General features: G+C 42.6%; 1 non-coding gene across 1 annotated transcript; it reads left to right on the top strand.

Annotated features, from left to right (window-relative positions):
* The first annotated feature begins 765 nt into the window (after positions 1-765).
* LOC129665240 (U6 spliceosomal RNA) lies at positions 766-872 on the top strand. Its single transcript, XR_008718357.1, has one exon. It is a non-coding gene; the product is annotated as a U6 spliceosomal RNA (small nuclear RNA).
* The last annotated feature ends 16485 nt before the right edge of the window (positions 873-17357 follow it).

The raw sequence follows: 17357 nt of genomic DNA, 5'->3' as shown, positions 1-17357 counted from the left end.
AAAAAAAAAAAAAAAAAAAAAAATCATTAAAATCCAGAATAAAAGGATGCTCACTAGATTCACTTCTATTTGGGATCAAATAGAATGCAATAAGAGAGGAAAAGAAATATAATGTATAAAGATTTGGAAGGAAAATAAAACACCTACAGAAGAAATGAATGAAATTATAAAAAGTCAAAAAGAATCTTTTTTTTTTAAATTGGTTTTTGAGAGAAGGTTTCTCTGCATAGCCCTGGCTGTCCCAGAATTCACTCTTTAGACCAGGCTAACCTTGAACTCAGAGATCTGCCTGTCTCTGCCTCCTGAGTGCTGGGACTAAAGGTGTGCACCAACATCAGCTGGCTCAAAAAGAATCTTTAAACAAATTTCTCAGCACACACACACACACATCAGATCTACTACATATAAAGTCAATATGATTTTTAAAATATCTTAAGCTTCTAAGAGAAAATGAAATGTCGATGGATGCTATTTCAAACCGTGTCAAACACATTAAACACCATCCAGATGCAGTGGCATGTGTCTCTAGTCCCAGCTTCTCAAGTGTCTGAGGCAAGTGCTGGAGGCCAGAGGCTGGAGTCCAGCCAGGGCAACATACAGAATGTAAACTGTAGAAAACAATTGCAGACAAATATATAAACCATAAACATTACGACATATGAGCCATATGTTTATAAAACATATAAACTATAAATCCCATAAAACCGTGAATTACTAGTCCAAACCCCGGGCCTTAGTAAATGGCGGCTTCAAAAGTGCTCACGAATGCTCACCTCAGCAGCACATACACTAAAATTGGAACAATGCAGAGAAGACTATAATGACCCCTGCACAAGGATGACACACAAATTAGTGAAATGTTCCATATTTTATTTAAAAAAAAAAAACAGGAGAGCAGGGCTGGAGAGACGGCTCAGTGGTTAAGAGCACTCACTGCTCTTCCGAAGATCCTGAGTTCAATTCCCAGCACCCACATGGCAGCTCTCACCTGTCCCATATCACCTTCTGGTGTACAGATGTACTGCAGACAAAATACTCCTATACATAAAACAAACAAACAAACAAACAAACAAACAAAAGAGCTCACATACCAGAAGACTCTACGTGTTAAAGATGACACTTTTCCATCTAGTTAACCTCCGGATTGTGTGCAATTTCCATGTTAAAGAATTTCTTAGCAGGTTCTAGCATGTTTACGTATCATCACAATTAAGAAATTGGTTCTGAGGTTTAACTGGAAACACAAAATGGCAGCCAAGATGTCTAGGGTGGTGAGTTACTCTACTTGCTAACATGGCATGGAGGCAGTGCAGGGCTGGGGCAGGAGAAACGCCTGCACGCTGGTGGGGAATGGAGTCCGGAAGCGCCCCACAGGAGGAAAGATGACACTCATGGAAACTACAGCATCACAGCAAGATGGGATAAGGACTTATGGTTTTGTTTGATTCAGTGCTGGAGACTGAACCCAAAGCCTTGTCTTGTAGATGTCTGAGCTGCGGCTAAGCCATGAACTGTCTTCCTAATAATGGTGACAGTCAATTGAAGAGCTGTATAGGATAATGAAACCTTTTTCTCAGTGTTTGTACACATGGACACACACAGAGAGAGGGAGAGAGAGAGAGGGAAGAGACAGAGAGAGAGCATTCCTAGAGGATTTAGAAGCAAATGTAAGAAAGTTGATATTAATTTAAATGATAATTTATAAGATTTAGAAAAGAAAGTATATTTATGGCCTTAAAAATGGAAATATTTCTTAAGAAATAAATTGATTAATAAAGAAAAGATTGACTGGGTCCAGCTATATTAAAATTAAATGTCCTATTACCAAAGGCATTTAGTGAAGTCAAAATGGATGCCACAAACTTAGAGATGAAATTTAATATTATGTATATGTATGTATGTATATATATAACTGAAAAAGCAAATGAAAAAAAAAAGACAATCCCACTTCAAATACTCAAAAGATTTGAGTATATATTTCATTAAAAGGATATATAAATGGCCAATAAATATTAAAAATAGATGAATCGGCAATCAGGGATATTCTGATTAAAACCACAATGAAGTAGAGCCACGTGCTTAGGGCCGATGTGAAAATACCACCCACTCCAGGGCTAGTGTGTATGCAGAGTAGCCAGTGGTGGTCAGGGGAGGGGATCGGTGCAACTGTCACGTAAAATCTGAGCTAAATGCACATGTGCCCACTTGTCCAGAAAAGGCTCCTTTAGGCACACGGGGCTGATGGAAACTCGATGCGTGTTCAACAAAAGTCACAAGAAAGTTTGTAGCTGCATTTCTCACAGCAGTCCAAGTCTGAAACAATTGAGATGCTATCCATGCAGAACAAATAAATGTTAATCATTTACACAATGGGAAATGCACAGGAGTGAAAATAAGCTACACCAGCCCCGCAGACGGCTTTCGTTAGCACAATGTACAACAGAAAGAGCCAGACCCTACCCCCCAAAAAATAGACATTGCATTACTCTTTTATTAGTTTTAAAACAAACAAAACTAGTGTATGGTGTTAGAAGTTCTTAAGAAGTGGGGTTGGTGAGGCGAAGGCAGTGTTCCGGTGCTCGTCTGTGGGTAGTCTGGGGGCTGGATACTAAGGGCTTGTGTATTTTTCTGCATGTGTACTGCTCTTCTATGTCAGAAAATGAAAAATCAGGCTGGAGAGATGGCTCAGCAGTTAAGAGCACTGGCCGCTCTTCCAGAGGAACCAGGTTTAGCTCCTACCAGCCATACAGTGGCTCACAGTCATCAGGAACGCCTGTTTTGACCTCCAGCAGCCGTGTGAATGTGGCACACTGACATGCATGCAAGCAATAAAATGAAAACATTAGTACATAATTAAACAATTAAAAGGGTCTCATGATCTTCTGAATTCAGCAATTCTGAGGCAGCATGGAGCTTTCCTACAACTATGTGTACTATGTGGTGATTACTTAATATATACACACTGAAAAATAATAGACTTTATATTAGGTTTACAGAAGAATGGAGCGGAAAATGTTTTTATTTGTTTGTTTTGGTTCTTGAGAAAATCAGCATTATCAACAAATTTTTATTGAAACTGATGTTTTTATTATTATATGGCAGGAGGATTTCTTTTCTGGTCTAATTTATTAAGTGTTCTGTAGGCCTCTTGTACACTTATAGGCCTCTCCTTTAAGTTGGGGAAATTTTCTTCTATTATTTTGATGAAAATATTTTCTGGGCCTTGGAGACAGGAATCTTCTTTTTCCTCTATTCCTATTATTCTTAGGTTTTGTCTTTTCATGTTGTCTTGGATTTCTTGGATGGTTTGTGTCAGGAATTTTTTAGATTTATTATTTTCTTTGACAGATACATCAATTTCTTCCATTGTATCTTCCACACCTGAGATTCTTTCTTCCATCTCTTGTAGTCTGTTGGTTATGCTTACCTCTGTAGTTCCTGTTTTCTTTCCTAAGTTCTCCCTCTTCATGATTTCCTCCATTTGTGTTTTCTTTAATTTTTCCAATTCTATCTTCAGATCTTGAACCGTTTTGTTGATTTCCTTCACCTGTCTGACTGTATTTTCCTTCAATTCCTTCACCTGTTTGTTTGAACAATCCTCTGTTTCTTTTATTTCTTTCAGTGATTTAATCATTTCCTCTCTGAAAGCCACAAACTGTTTGGCTGCATCTTCCTGTATTTCTTTATGGCATAATCTGTTTGACTTTATCGTTCTCTAATTCTTTACGCAATTTATTTGTTTCCTCCATTAACCTCTTCATAAGCATAGATGTAAGGTCATCTTCTTAAATTTCACTTATGTTAGGGTGTTCAGGGCTACTTGTCCCTGGATACCTGGGTTCTGGGGATGCCATACTGCTTTGCCTTTTGTTGGTTGTGCTTTTACGCTGGCCTCTACCCATCTGTCCATCTCTGGTGTTGTCTGTTAACTTTTAGTACCTGCTGGAGTCCTGGGGTGGGAAAATCCCCTTGGCAGAGTTCTGAAGGAGATCTCCTCAGCTTTTTTAGTATGGTCAACTGAATGGTGGTGCTTCTCAGGAATTGTCACAGTTCACCTCAGGCATATGGACCTGTGTGGTTACTGTGTTCAGGAAGGCTCTCCTCTCATCAAGAAAAGTCCTGTGGACAGCTGCTCTGCTGCTGGGTTTCTTGCTCTGAATTTAGTGAGCTGCTGCTGCTGCTGTTAAGCTGTACTTGCTGGGCACAGCCCTCATGAAGAAACACAGAGTCCTGAGGTTTTGTCAGCGTAGCTAGGGATAACTGGTCACACCTTGGAGCAGTATCTGAGGGCTGCTCCAGTGGCTCTCAGGCTTTTGTAGGTCTGAGGTTGGAGCAGTGTGCCCCAGTGCCCTAGCCATAATCAATGCCAGGTGAACACAGCACCTGCAGTAGAAAGCCAGAGCCTAGGGCCTGTGGGAACCCAAAAGCCTTTCTGGAACTGGGTGTCCTGAGGGTTGGAAGCGATGTTTTCCCGAGTCCGTGGTGTTTGGGGGTCTGCAGGTCCGTCTGGGATGGCGAGTAGAGCAAGCAGGCACACATAGTGTGTGGCTGTGCCTTGCTGGGGACTGGGTGCCTGGGCACTTGCAGCAACCCAAGGACTTTCCTGAGAACTTTTTTTGGGGGGACGGTTGTCGGCTGAGTGCTCTGAGGTCAGACCTGCTCTTCCCCTCACTGTGGGCTTCCCCCCGACAGAGAAACTCAGTCTCTGGTGCCCTGTGACCCTCATTTCTGTCTGGGATAGTAAGTCAGGTGCACAGGCAGGACTCTGTGCTGGCAGCTAAGCACCCCACTTTGGGCTGGGACCCAGGTCTTTTTCCAGGGATTGTCTGGGTGACCTAGGTCAGTCCCAGTCACTTCCTGTACCGTGGGGTTTTCTCTGCACTGGAAATCCCAGTCTCTGGTGTTTGGGGGCCCATAGTTCAGTCTGGGACAGTGATCAGTGTGGCTCTGGGCTGGCATTTGAGCATCTGGCAGGACCCGGGAACTGTTCTGCCGCTTAGCTGGGTGACCCGAAGCTGACTGAATTCCACATTTCGGGGTTTCCTCTCGCCTGGGAAACACAATCACTGGTGTTTTAGGGCCCGGAGTTCCGTCTGCTGGTCACTGTGCAGATCCTGCTGTGCCGCTGGTCAGAGTGTCCTCCCGGCGCCGCCACCTTGGATCTCCCGGGAAAATGTTTTTATATGTGCCCTCACCTCTGCCACAAATATACAAGCACGCAGCTCATGGGTGTCTTGCATCATTATTGTGGTCCAGTTTGTTACAACGGCTAAGGAACACTGAGACATTATTATTATTATTCATTAAAGTCCGCAGCTGACACTGGAATTCACTCATTATGTTGATTGTGTTTAAATGCACAATAAATATGAAATTACAAAACCTTGTTTTGGTCAGATAATTCTAATTAAAACCACAATAAGATACTACCACAAACCAAAGGGGCAAAAAAATTCAAAAGATCAGCCACACCGGTATTAGTGTGGCCAGTATAGAATAGACAGACTGCACCTCTTCTATGCTGCTAGCGGGAATGGAAGTTGGAACCACCACCAGGAGAAAACCCCTCACTGTTTAATTTTATGGATCTTAACAGATGTATAATGATAGGTACCCACCACTAGAGTTAGCCGGGTAGTTTTAAATTAGTCTTGGTTCCTCGGCTTCATCTACTTTCTGTAGTGATTATTCACTTCCACTACTGATGTATGTTTCCTAAGGATGCTGTGAATGTTTTATGCCATTAGTTAATGTCATAGGTGAAAAAGCAGGTATATAAAAATTTAGGGTCAAGTAATTGAGCAGGAGATGTCAGTTTCTGGGCCTAAAATTTCAGAGCTAGCCTACCTTCCACTTGTCTTGGCTAGTTGAAGAGATGTGTCAACATTCTTGGGAATGTTTGCGGGAACCCTGGCCATATGCCATTCTGATCACAGCTCCCACATTCAGGCTGATGAGTCATGCTTCTGAATCAACGCATGCTCAGGACGAGGATGTGCCAGCTCCTGCTCCTGACTCTGTCATCTCACGAGGCTCAGTACACTTTTCTACGTGAGCACTGACTATACAATCTCTGGACAGCCTGTTGTTCTCTGGCTCCTTCCGCTGCATTCCTGACAGTGACATCTCAGAGATGACTAACAGGCTGATGGGAAAGGTGGACAGCTGTTCTTTCTTGCCCAAAAGGTCAGGATGGCTTCCGGTAAATGCTCAAGACTAACATCCCTAGACTACATTTTGGTCCTTGAGAGTAAATTTTGCTGGACATGTCCATCTAAACTGACAAGAGAGTAACAAGCTCACTTTTTAGTTATTGAACATAACAACTTTGAGCCCCACCCTTACCACCACAAGGGGGGAAAAGCAGTCCAAAGTTGTGATCAGGTGAGTTGACCAATATTTTAAACTGAGCAGTATTGAAGTTACCACATCATAGTCTCCTGGTGGTGTCCTAGTTCACAGTGTTGGAAAACTGTCTCAACAGATTCGAGCTACTTTTGATAGTGTTGTTGAATTTATATTACATTAGAGCATTGGGAAAGACTAGACTCATATTCACCATACGTAGGCTTGGTGAAGTTTCATTATAAAAAATTATTAAAACAACCAGGTTGTGTGGAAATAGTTTAGAACACTAAGAAACACACTCCAGCATGTTTTCACACTTGTAGTCACAATGATGGGTACTTCATCATTCAGTGGTTCTTCCAGAATCTACAACTAAGCAGTGGGCAGGAAAGCTCAATTTATTTATGATAAAATGGAACTGAGTACTGCACACTCAATGACTTTGATTTTTTCTCATTCACTCCGCTCTTCCTCCACTGGGGCTTCCTTCATGTATCATGCATCTATGTTCTTATTAGAGACTTCATCAGATTACAAGTTTTTATCTTAACATATGAAATATATAGAATGACCCTTCTTTTCTCTAAATATCATTACCCAGAAGTTTGCTGTAATCTGCAGGTTTAAGAGAATTTGAAAGCCCCCCTCTGGCCAAGTCAAGTCTGCTTTCTCTCTAAAGGGCCCCTTGTTTGATAAATTTAGGTCATGAGAGCTACACAAATAAATGATGGCAACAGAAAGCAGGACTCATCTGTGGGATTTATAAGGTTTGTATGCTATTGGGACCCATCTGAAAAGGATCCCTACAGGACAGAGTGGTGAATACCTTTAATCCCAGCAATCAGGAGGCAGAGGCAGGCAGATCTTTGATTTTTGAATCTAGCTTGGGCTACACAGTGAGACCTGAGGTCTGAAAAAAAATTCCTATGTAAGATAATAATAATTAAAATTAGCTGTGTGCTCATTCCATTCACTGAATGATGTGATATAATTTGTTTTATTCAGAATGGATATGTGGCCAGGTGCGGTAGCATGTCCTTGTAATCCTAGCTCTCAGGAGACAGGGGCAGGAGGGTTGAGCTTGAAACCAGCCTGGAATACCTGTAATAAAATGGCTTATATTGAATGAAATACCTCGAATGAATGAATAAGTAAGGAAATATTGATAAAAAACATTGTTCCTACATGAAAATGATTCTTGACTGTGAACCTTGGGGTTTTTTTCTAGGACAAGTCTTTGGGTTGTAGGGGCTGTGCTGAGCCCTCATCTATATCCTGAGCCCTAATCTATACTGTTGCATTATTTCCTAGTATTATGACCAAACAACAAATTTTGTTGTGTTTTCATATTTATTTAAATTTTAAATTTACAGAAGAGTCTTAATTAGAACCTGTACCGTGTAAATAGCTTATATATACACAAATATTTCTATAATTTTGTATTTTAAAAAATGAAACAGGAAGTAGAAAGAGATAGCAGAGGAGGGACCCCCATTCCTCTGGGGCATGCATTCCAATTGGAAGCGTCCTCTGCTGTTGCTTTTCACCAACCACTTCAAGTCCTGGCTCAGGATGTTTGTGTTGAGTGAAAAAAATCCAGAGGTCCCAGATTGACAGGGAGAGAGTGAGGACAGCTGATTTAGCAATAGTGGCTGCTTATGTTGGCTTAAAGAACAGGTTTCTCTAAACCCCATTTACAAAGAAGTACTTAAAATAATTTCCCTGAAAAAGGTTCTGTCCATAGATCTAGGCGCCCTTCAAAACTACCAGAAGTCAGCGTGGCTCTTCCCGTTCCCTGACAGTGATGGAATGGTTCCCTGTGGGCTAGAACATGCTTTCCACAACAAAATCAAGGAGTGCCTGTGTCTTGCCTATACCTGAAAATGTCTGGAGGTTACAGTTGTGACATGTCCTCATTCAAGGAGATTAGTGTATCAAACTTTAAACGAGCTGGCACCAGAAAACCCAGCAACCAGTTACATGATTGTAAAAAAAACAAACTCCAGAACCAGAGGAGCAAGCAAGAGCTTGTCTCTTTACCTTCCTAAGGCAGATCAGGGGCTGGCTCCCCGTGGGAAAAGCTGGGTCTCCACTTCCGATTGTGATCTGAAGAAGCAGGAGCTGGGGCAGGGTGGAGCTCAGCAGCACAACATCTGCCTAACTTGTAGGAGGCCCTGGGTTCCACCCCTAGCACCAAGGAAAGAACCTGACAGGTTAGAAACAAGGGCCTGGTCACGCTTTCTGCTCCTATCTGTCACACAAAGTCACTCTCCAGAGGGGAAATTAACCCAGCCCCTGATGGCGTCTGCAGGAACCATGCCCATTTGCAGTTTCTTCCATCACACCAACAAAACATTCAGGGTCTAACCTACTGGATGAAGTGGAAGAAAATGCCAGAATGGGAGGGTGTGAACACGTGCTCCTGGTCTCCTAAGGGAAGGTTCTTGAGCTCGTGGTGCCTCTTCAAATTTGGTGAAATCCAACCTAAAATACCCTTCTTTCCCTCTTGATCAATTCACCCCATCTCCAAGTTTCCCCAGACCCTCCCCCCCACCTCCACTTGACTCTGTGGCCTTTATGATTTCCTTATTTTCTTGGGTATTTTTGTTTTGGGTTTGGGTTTTTCAAGACAGAGTTTCTCTGTGTAGCCCTGGCTGACCTAGAACTCACTCTGTAGACCAGGCTGGTGGCCTCAAACTCAGCGGATCCACTTGACTCCACTTCCTGAATGCTGGGACTAAAGGCGTGTGCCAGCACACCGGCTATGGGTTCCCTTTCACTGTGACTGTATTTCCTCATACTCTGTCCTCCCCATACTCCCACTCTCAATAGTTCTTGCCATGAGCACAGTACACAGGTCCCGCAGGTACATAGATGGCTGCAACAGCAGGACCATGACTGAAGCAAGCGGAGGGAAGTGCCAGGCCCTACCTTCTTCATGTTGAGACTGACTGTCAGCAAGATATCCCCGGAGGTGGGCAGGACAAGTCAAAAATGCCAATCAGGCGCCCTTGGGAGAGAACGTTGTATCGAATAGCTTGTCTGTGGTGTTTGTGATTAAGAATACAGGGAAAGGTAAAACTGAAAACATTTTCCCCGGGGTTTGAGAAAACTGAGCGAGTTAGAAGCAGCATGAGCACATGAGAAGGTTCTGAGGCTATACAAAGGAAAGTGGTCAGATCTATGCCATGTAGAGGGGTGGGAAATGCCAGCCACCTGTCTTCTTCATGGGGCCGGCCAGGATGGTCTCTGTGGGTCTTAACTGTGAGTTTGACCTTTGAGGCTTGGCTGATGCCCAGCTGCTCCAGCTGGCCTTGCCTGGGAGTGGCAGTCTTCTGAGGCTGGTTTTCTTTCCTTTGGTGTGTACTGATCTTTCAGTAGGGAATAGTCTGTCTCTTTTGGTAAGAAAGAAAAGCCCATGACTACTTGAAGTCCTCATGACCCTAAGAGACTTAACATAATGGAGATTTTGCCAACTACCCAATGACCTCTTTACCTTCCTTCCCTTGTATTTTGCAGGATCCAGAACAAGCCCGAGGAAGGATGAGTCTGCCGACTTCAGTGAGGTCAGCTCTACTAATCAGCTGGCTGGGGTCTTTCTGCTCTGCTCAGAAGCCACAACCAGGGAAAGAAGGCCTCTTCTAATATTGGCAGACTGGGGTCCCTGAATGCCAAGAGCTTATGAGCTAGACTGACAGACTCAGTCTGGCCCCAGGCTGTAGGGGCAAAGACTTGTGTTTCTAAGTGCTCAGGTTGCAGGCTTATTGCTCTGAAGCTTTGGTTGCCAGTGGCCTGGTATTCGGTAGCCAGCATTCTCCTGGAGCTGGCAGCAGCCATTGGTACCAGCTGGTGCCATAGTTCCCAAACCATGGACGCTAGAATCCACAGCCCATACCAGCACCTGGTGTTACAGCTCTTGGCAAGCCTTGTGTCCTAGTGTTACAACTCAGGAACGTTGGGTGCCAGGATACAGCGCCCACAGTCCCGTCTTTTAGCTCTCCATAGCCTCCTTTCTATTTCTGCCATACTTGATCCCCCTCCACCGTCTTTTCATCAAGACATTTTCTGGAACTACTTAGTGACCTTCTTGCCACCGCTGATATTGCCAGTGTTGCTGACGTTACATTTCTACTCTTTCTACTCTTCAGCTGTTTCCCTCCAAGCGATCATCTTGGCCCACTCCACTTATAGTAAAAATCAGCTGAAGTTTCCTCTTCCCAGGAATCTCTACTTTGTGTCAAATTGACAAAAACTGGCTAAGGCATAACCCTAAGGCTTGGGAGACTGAGGAAGGAGGATTGTGGGTTCAAGACCAGCCTGGGTTATATACCAAGATCTTCCCTAAAAAAAAAAAAAATATATATATATATATATATATATATATATATATATATATATATATTATCCTACAAGTCTGAATCATTGCTGTAGGCAATGTAGTCTATCTTATGAGACTTTGTGAAATTATTTTCTGCTTTAGAAACCCCCCCTTGAGGGGGCTGGAGAGATGGCTCAGAGGTTAAGAGCACTGTTTGCTCTTCCACAGGTCCCAAGTTCAATTCCCAGCAACCACATGGTGGCTCACAACCATCTATAATGAGATCTGGTGCCCTCTACTGGCCTGCAGGTGTACATGCAGACAGAACATTATGTACATAATAAATAAATAAATCTTAAAAAAAAATGAAAAGTAAAATTAAAAAAAAAAATCTCCTTTGACCAATAATTAGTCAGACCTTAGAGTTAATGGAAATAACCTCCACACTACACCTCTCCAACTCTGTCTGAGCATCAAAGAAAATTCAGGCCTTTCATCAGCCACTCATTTGTGCCTGTCTCTTCTAACCTAAAAGTTCTCATAGGCTGACAAAGAGCACATAAGCAACTCACCTCCCTGCTCCATCCCAGACACCTCACCTGACCTACCCAGATGAAAGACGGGAATCCCACAAGCATATCCTTGCATTTTTATTCCCTTGAAGGAAAAGTTCTCTTTTGTACTTTTTTTTCCTGTGACAAGATCATTGCTTTATATCTACAGTGTCACTGAAAAAAACAGGCAGCCTTGAGTATTAATGTGAGAACTCCTAGGATATCAATATGGCTGCTATCATCTTGGGTCTCTCTTCTCAGAAATGTGCAGGTTTGCTCTGGTTTTCAATTAAAATTGCTCCCTTGCTTCTAAAATCACCCACTTAAATTTTGTAATTTAAGTTGTGGTAAAATATTTTTAATCACTTTTTTGCTTTGTTTGAGATGGAGTCTCACGTAGTTTAGGATAGCCTTGAACTCACTATACAGCCAAAAGTAACCTTGAACTTCAATTCCCTTGCCTCTTCCTCCCAAATGCTGGAATTAGAGGTGTGAACCACCAGCCTGCCTTTATTAATAATTGTTTGCACCTTACTTGGAGATACTCTTAAAGATTACATGAGGGTATTTATAAATATATACTGAAGCGAATAGCACTTGTTTTATAGAGTTTCCCCCCACCCGCTGTATATTTGAGACCTTTGTGTTTGTTACTACGGCTCTGTTGTATAATTTGTGGTCTGGTATTGTAATGCCCTCAGCATTGCAGGTCCATTTCATTTTTCTTTCCATATAAGAATATAAATAGTTGATGATATCCTCAGTGTTAGTAGACTTTGGTCTTATAAAGAAGAGTTAATCCAGAAATCTTCTGGTCTTATAAAGAAGAGTTAATCCAGAAATCTTCTGGTCTTATAAAGAAGAGTTAATCCAGAAATCTTCTGGTCTTATAAAGAAAAGTTAATCCAGAATTTTCAGGGTGCTTGAGAGCAGAGGTGGGCAACGCACACTGATCTATTACCAGGAGTCTGTGCACAGCGGTCTGAGAATGCAGTGTGCCTCAGAGCGGCCATGGTGGTTGCCTCTCCTTTGTGTCCTCCAAACTGTTCTTCATCCATTGTCCTCATTTAATGAAGGATTCGGGAATAAGTACGACCCATTTCTTAGCTGGTGGTATATGAAGAAAAGTCTGACACTGGCTTTTGAAGAAGGTTAACGACTTCTAAGAAGACAAAAAAAGGGAGTCCTTTTCTTTCTTCAGACATTATTATGGGCTGTAACGTGGATCTGCTAAAGCAGCACAGCCACAAGGGTGACAAGGATCTGGATTCAGTTCCCCACACCCACAAGTAGCTCACAAGCATAAGTCCAGTTCCATGGGATCCGATGCCCTCTTCTAAGCATCAGGCACACATTAAAATATGCAGGCAAAACACTTATACACATAAAATAAACAAACTAATTTTTTAAGTTCTTTTTTTTTTTTAAGATTTACTCTTGAGGCTGGGGACAAAGCTCAGCCGGTAGAGTGTTTGCATAGCGTGCATGAAGCCCGGGCTTGGTGACCAGCATCACGTGATCTGAGTGTGTTAGTTCATGACTATTATCTTAGAACTCAAGGGGTGGAGGCAGGAGAATCAGAGTTCAAGGTCTTCTGCAGCTACATAGTGAAGTGGAAATCAATCCAGGCTATAAGAAACGACATCAAACACACACACACATACACACACACACTGAAGAATGAAAGAATCTAATTTTTAAAAAAATTTTAAATACTTATAAGCAAAAATGTAGTAGTAAAACAAAATTGGAAGCATAGTCTCTGAAAAATAAAAAAACACACCAGAAAGCAACAATATTGGGAACAAAAACTATAAGTAAGCTCAGTAATATTAATAATTCATTAATTAATTTTTGAAAATATCATTAAAACAAAACTAGTCACTCTGTAGTGCCCAGCTCCACAAGGGACTGCTACGTTACTCCTCCCAAAGCTCATAGGAAAGGGCTGGAAAGGATGTAAGTTTTGGCTGCTGGGTGAATGTTGAAAATGCCATCTCCCATGACATTCATGACATCACACAGTTGTGATTATGTACAGGACAGTTCCACAAGACTGGCCCTGTCCACCATTCCATCATGGATAGGGAGCTGCCACTGCAGTTAATGGCTCCTGAAGGAGGGGAAGTCATTTCCTTCAGTAGTATGGCCACTGGTTAGTTGCCCATGCTCCATTAATAACCCCGACCCATGCTATGCAAAGAACCAGACTTACAGTCAGTGTGTCACAAAAAAGAAGGAAAGAAAGAAAGAAAGAAAGAAAGAAAGAAAGAAAGAAAGAAAGAAAGAAAGAAAGAGGGAAGGGAGGGAGGAAGGGAGGAGAAAAGAACAGAAAAGAAAAGATAAAGGTGGGGGAGGAGCTTGCAGAATCCTTTTTGCTGTTTTATCTCATCTTGTTATTCCTATTTTCACAGTTATGGGGTTGGAACCCAACACTACACACATGTTAGGCGAGCACTGTACTACAGAACCCTCAGGTTTCGCTGAAGCTGACACAGAACTCACTCAGCCTTTTCCTAGAGTGTTGGTCGAAGTTGTCTACACTGCATGACACGGCAGCAACAGGTGACAAGATGTCCATGGGGGCTGTTTGGGCTTTTCACGTGTTTCTGGGGAGCTAGAGGGCTGTGCGCATGCATAGCGCTGTGGACATGCTCTGCATGCGTGCTCAGCAAGCCCTCAGAAGTCTTTCATTTCTCTCTGCTCTAATTGTAAGGTTCCCTGAAAGCAGGAAGTGCAGGCTAAGGTGGAGCAGCCAGCTCCCTGGAGGAGTGATGGGCACGTGCCCTCCTACATGCACAGAGCTCCTTAGCCGAGAGGGGATACTTACTAGTTTCAAGCATTTAAGGAAATCACTGTCCAGTTGTTTGCTCCCGTTAGATCAACTGGGTAGAGACTTTGGTGGCCACACAAAACAAAGAATAGAGACTTCGTCACCTAATGGGAATGCTCATGAATAAAAGGCAGCAATTAGTAACCACAGAACCTGAATGAGGATGTGAATCTAATTTTCAGAGTTGCTGTATTACTGAAAACACTAAGTATTCAAAAAAACAAGATAATTATGAAACATACAAATAAACAAAGTATGTCTCATACGTGACCTTTTTTTAAGTTTTTGCCAGGCATGCAAAATACATGCATGTATGAACATCCAGATATGGTAGCAAATTATTGTAATCTTCCTAACTGGGAGGCTAACAGAGATTATGAGTTCAAGACCAGCCTGGGCTATTGACAGCTAATCAAGACTGTCAACTTGACTGAACTCAGAAAGCCCTGGGGCATTAGCAAAGTTCATCTGGAAGCATCTCTGAAAACATTTCTAGGACACAGTAATTGAGGGGAACATCTCGGAATGTAAGCAGCATCTTGGTCTCTCTGTCTCTCTCTCTCCCCCTTCCTGGCTGTGCAGGGACTAGCTCTTTCCCACTATGCCCTGCTGCCGTGATACACAGAAGCCTCAAACAGATCCAGAAAACCAACAGACTGAAATCTGTGAAAGCATGAGCCAAAATAAATCCTTCTTCCTTTAAGTTACTCCTCAACTCTCTTTGTCACAGCTACAGAAAGATAGACTAGCGCAGAAAATTCCTAACAGAAGTAGGTCACTATTTCGACCACCTCACAGGGTAGTTTAGAAATAATTTGCCAGAAGGAATTAAGAATTTTGGGAAATGCAGATTACAGGGCACTTAGACTGTTACAAACAGACTAAAAGTCAGTCCTGGGAAGAACTCAAAATATCAGAAAGCCCATAGACATGCAGACCATGAGAAGGGAATGAAAGGTCTGTGGGACTGGAGGCTATTTGGTTACATTAAGGAAAGAGCTCTAACACCTTGTGGGAGGTTGGGTTTCAAGGTGATGGACCAATTAAACTGGTGGAAGGAATTTCAAGTCAGCTCAGCATTCAGGCTATGGCATGGCTATTTATATACCCAAGTTCACAGAGAATTGCTATCACTAAGAAGAGCCAAGGTTTGGATGAGGAAATGTGCAAAATTGGGGACAAGGATAGTGTGGCTGTCAAAGACATTAGGTTCATCGAACAGAAGCCATGCTTTTTACAACATGTAAAAACATGGGACAACAGTAAAGGTACCGTCAGGGCATCTTAGAAATAGGCTGGACCCAATCTATAGCAGGCTCAGGGACACGGAAGTTTTAATTCACTGGAAAGAATTTGCTGGGAGAAGGAGTTTCAGGGCTCCTTGTTTTCCAGGCTTCTCCATCTAGGCACTGGGAAGCTGCCACAGTCATGGTGCCTGCCTGCTCTCCAAGGTGGGAGCAGGCCATGGCACCAACCAACTTGATTCTGGTTTTGTAGGCATGCAAAATACAAAAGTTACAAGGTCCTGGAGGCTTCCACTCAGATTTCAAAGGAAAGCCTGGGAGACCAGAGAGAGTCCACATAGCAGGGACAAGTTCTCTGGAAGTCACTCTGAGAGGATAATGTGGGAAGCAGTGAGACCAAAGTTTTGGGCACAAAGGAAGCTAGAGAACCCCAGAATGAGGAATGGAAAGTCTGCCATGATTGGGCCACTGCCAGCAAAGCCATAGAGGTAGGACCTATGGTAGGAAGTCCCAAGCCCAGCAGAGCCCACATCCCAACACCATATGTGCGGATGCTGGACACGGAGCTACAGGATTTAATTTTTTCCATTCAGGGTTTTGGTTTTGCTTTGGTCCAATACATCCTTGCTGGTCTCCTATTCCCACTTTCGGAATGGAAACACTTACTCTGTGCCATTGTATGCAGTTTAGGCATTTGCTTACAAGAACTCAAGGTAAATAGTTGCTTTTCGTCTCAGAGGAGGGTCTGAGCAATGTTGGAATGGTTAAGCCTGTGAGGGCTCTTAGAGACAGACTGAGTGAATTCACATTATAAGATTAACAGGAGCCTTTTGAGATCCAGGGGAGAAATTTTACAATGTAAAATGTACAGTGTAAGATTAGGTATCAAGCTTACAAGGGCTAGACAGGTGATGGTTAAGTTTGATCGTTGACTTGCTTAGATTGAGAGGCCTAGTGATCAATCAGTAAAGCGCATCTCTGGATGAATCTACAGAGGCAGTTCCAGAGAGGATTAACCAAGGTGAGTCCCCACTCTGACAAGGAATGGCACCATCCCATTGGCTGGAGGCCTAGCTGAGATGAAAGGAAAGAAAGAAGAGAGCTGAAGGTGTGTGTCTGTGCATCTGGGTCGCGATGATTTCAACTTGTTCTGCTCTCCCCCTCTGCCATATTGAGATCTCACCACAAACCAGACACACAAAAGCAGCTGCCACAGCTGAAGTCCTGAGACGACCACTTGTCACTTTAGTCATTTTCTTGCTCTTGTCACAGCAATAGGAAGTGTAGCACAAGTGTCCAGCAAGACCTGATCGGAGAAAAAGCAATGAAATAAGACACAGAATGTTGATCCATATACGAAAGTCCTCAGAATGGTTTTTTTGAAACTGAAAATAATAGCAATTCTAGAAGAAAATATATTTTAAAATCATATGAACTTTGCAAAGATTTCTTATACACAATGCTAATAGTAGGGCTCATAATAAAAAATTAGACCGTGTTTTCATAAGACATGAAAATGTCAAACATAGTCTCTGGCAGATTAGATATTTGATAAGGAATGTATATGCAGAATGTATAAAGAGGTATAAATTTTTAACAACACTAAAATGATCCAGTTTCTAAATAGACAAATCTCTTGCTGGACAATGATGGTGCATGCCTTTAATCTCTGATTTGAGGCCAGCGTGGTCTGCAGAGTTCCAGGACAGCCAAAACCACACAGAGAAACCCTGCCTCAAAAAAAAAAAAAAAAAAAAAAAAAAAAACTCTTATAAAGCCCTCACCAGAAAACATGTGAATAGCAAATGACCATATGGAAAGACGATCCATACCTACTCACTACAGAAATGAAAATTAAAATGACAGTGGCCCACCACTCCACGGATAATACCAAGAGCTGACAAGGATGTGGGACACACTAATTCTCTTACATTGCTCTTGGGGAGAGAAAACAGTACCATGGGGATTCGGGGAAAGCGCTCCTCCCGCTTCCTGAAGGTTTGCTGGACAATAAATCAATGGGAGAACATAAACACAAACTAACTTGCAGAGGAGAATCG

This window comes from Psammomys obesus, unplaced genomic scaffold (assembly GCF_907164565.1).
Source record: "Psammomys obesus unplaced genomic scaffold, mPsaObe1.curated_primary_1811, whole genome shotgun sequence".
Taxonomy (NCBI): Eukaryota; Metazoa; Chordata; class Mammalia; order Rodentia; family Muridae; genus Psammomys; species Psammomys obesus.
Note: the sequence above shows the minus strand (reverse complement) of the source record. Positions and strands in the feature narration are given on the sequence as shown.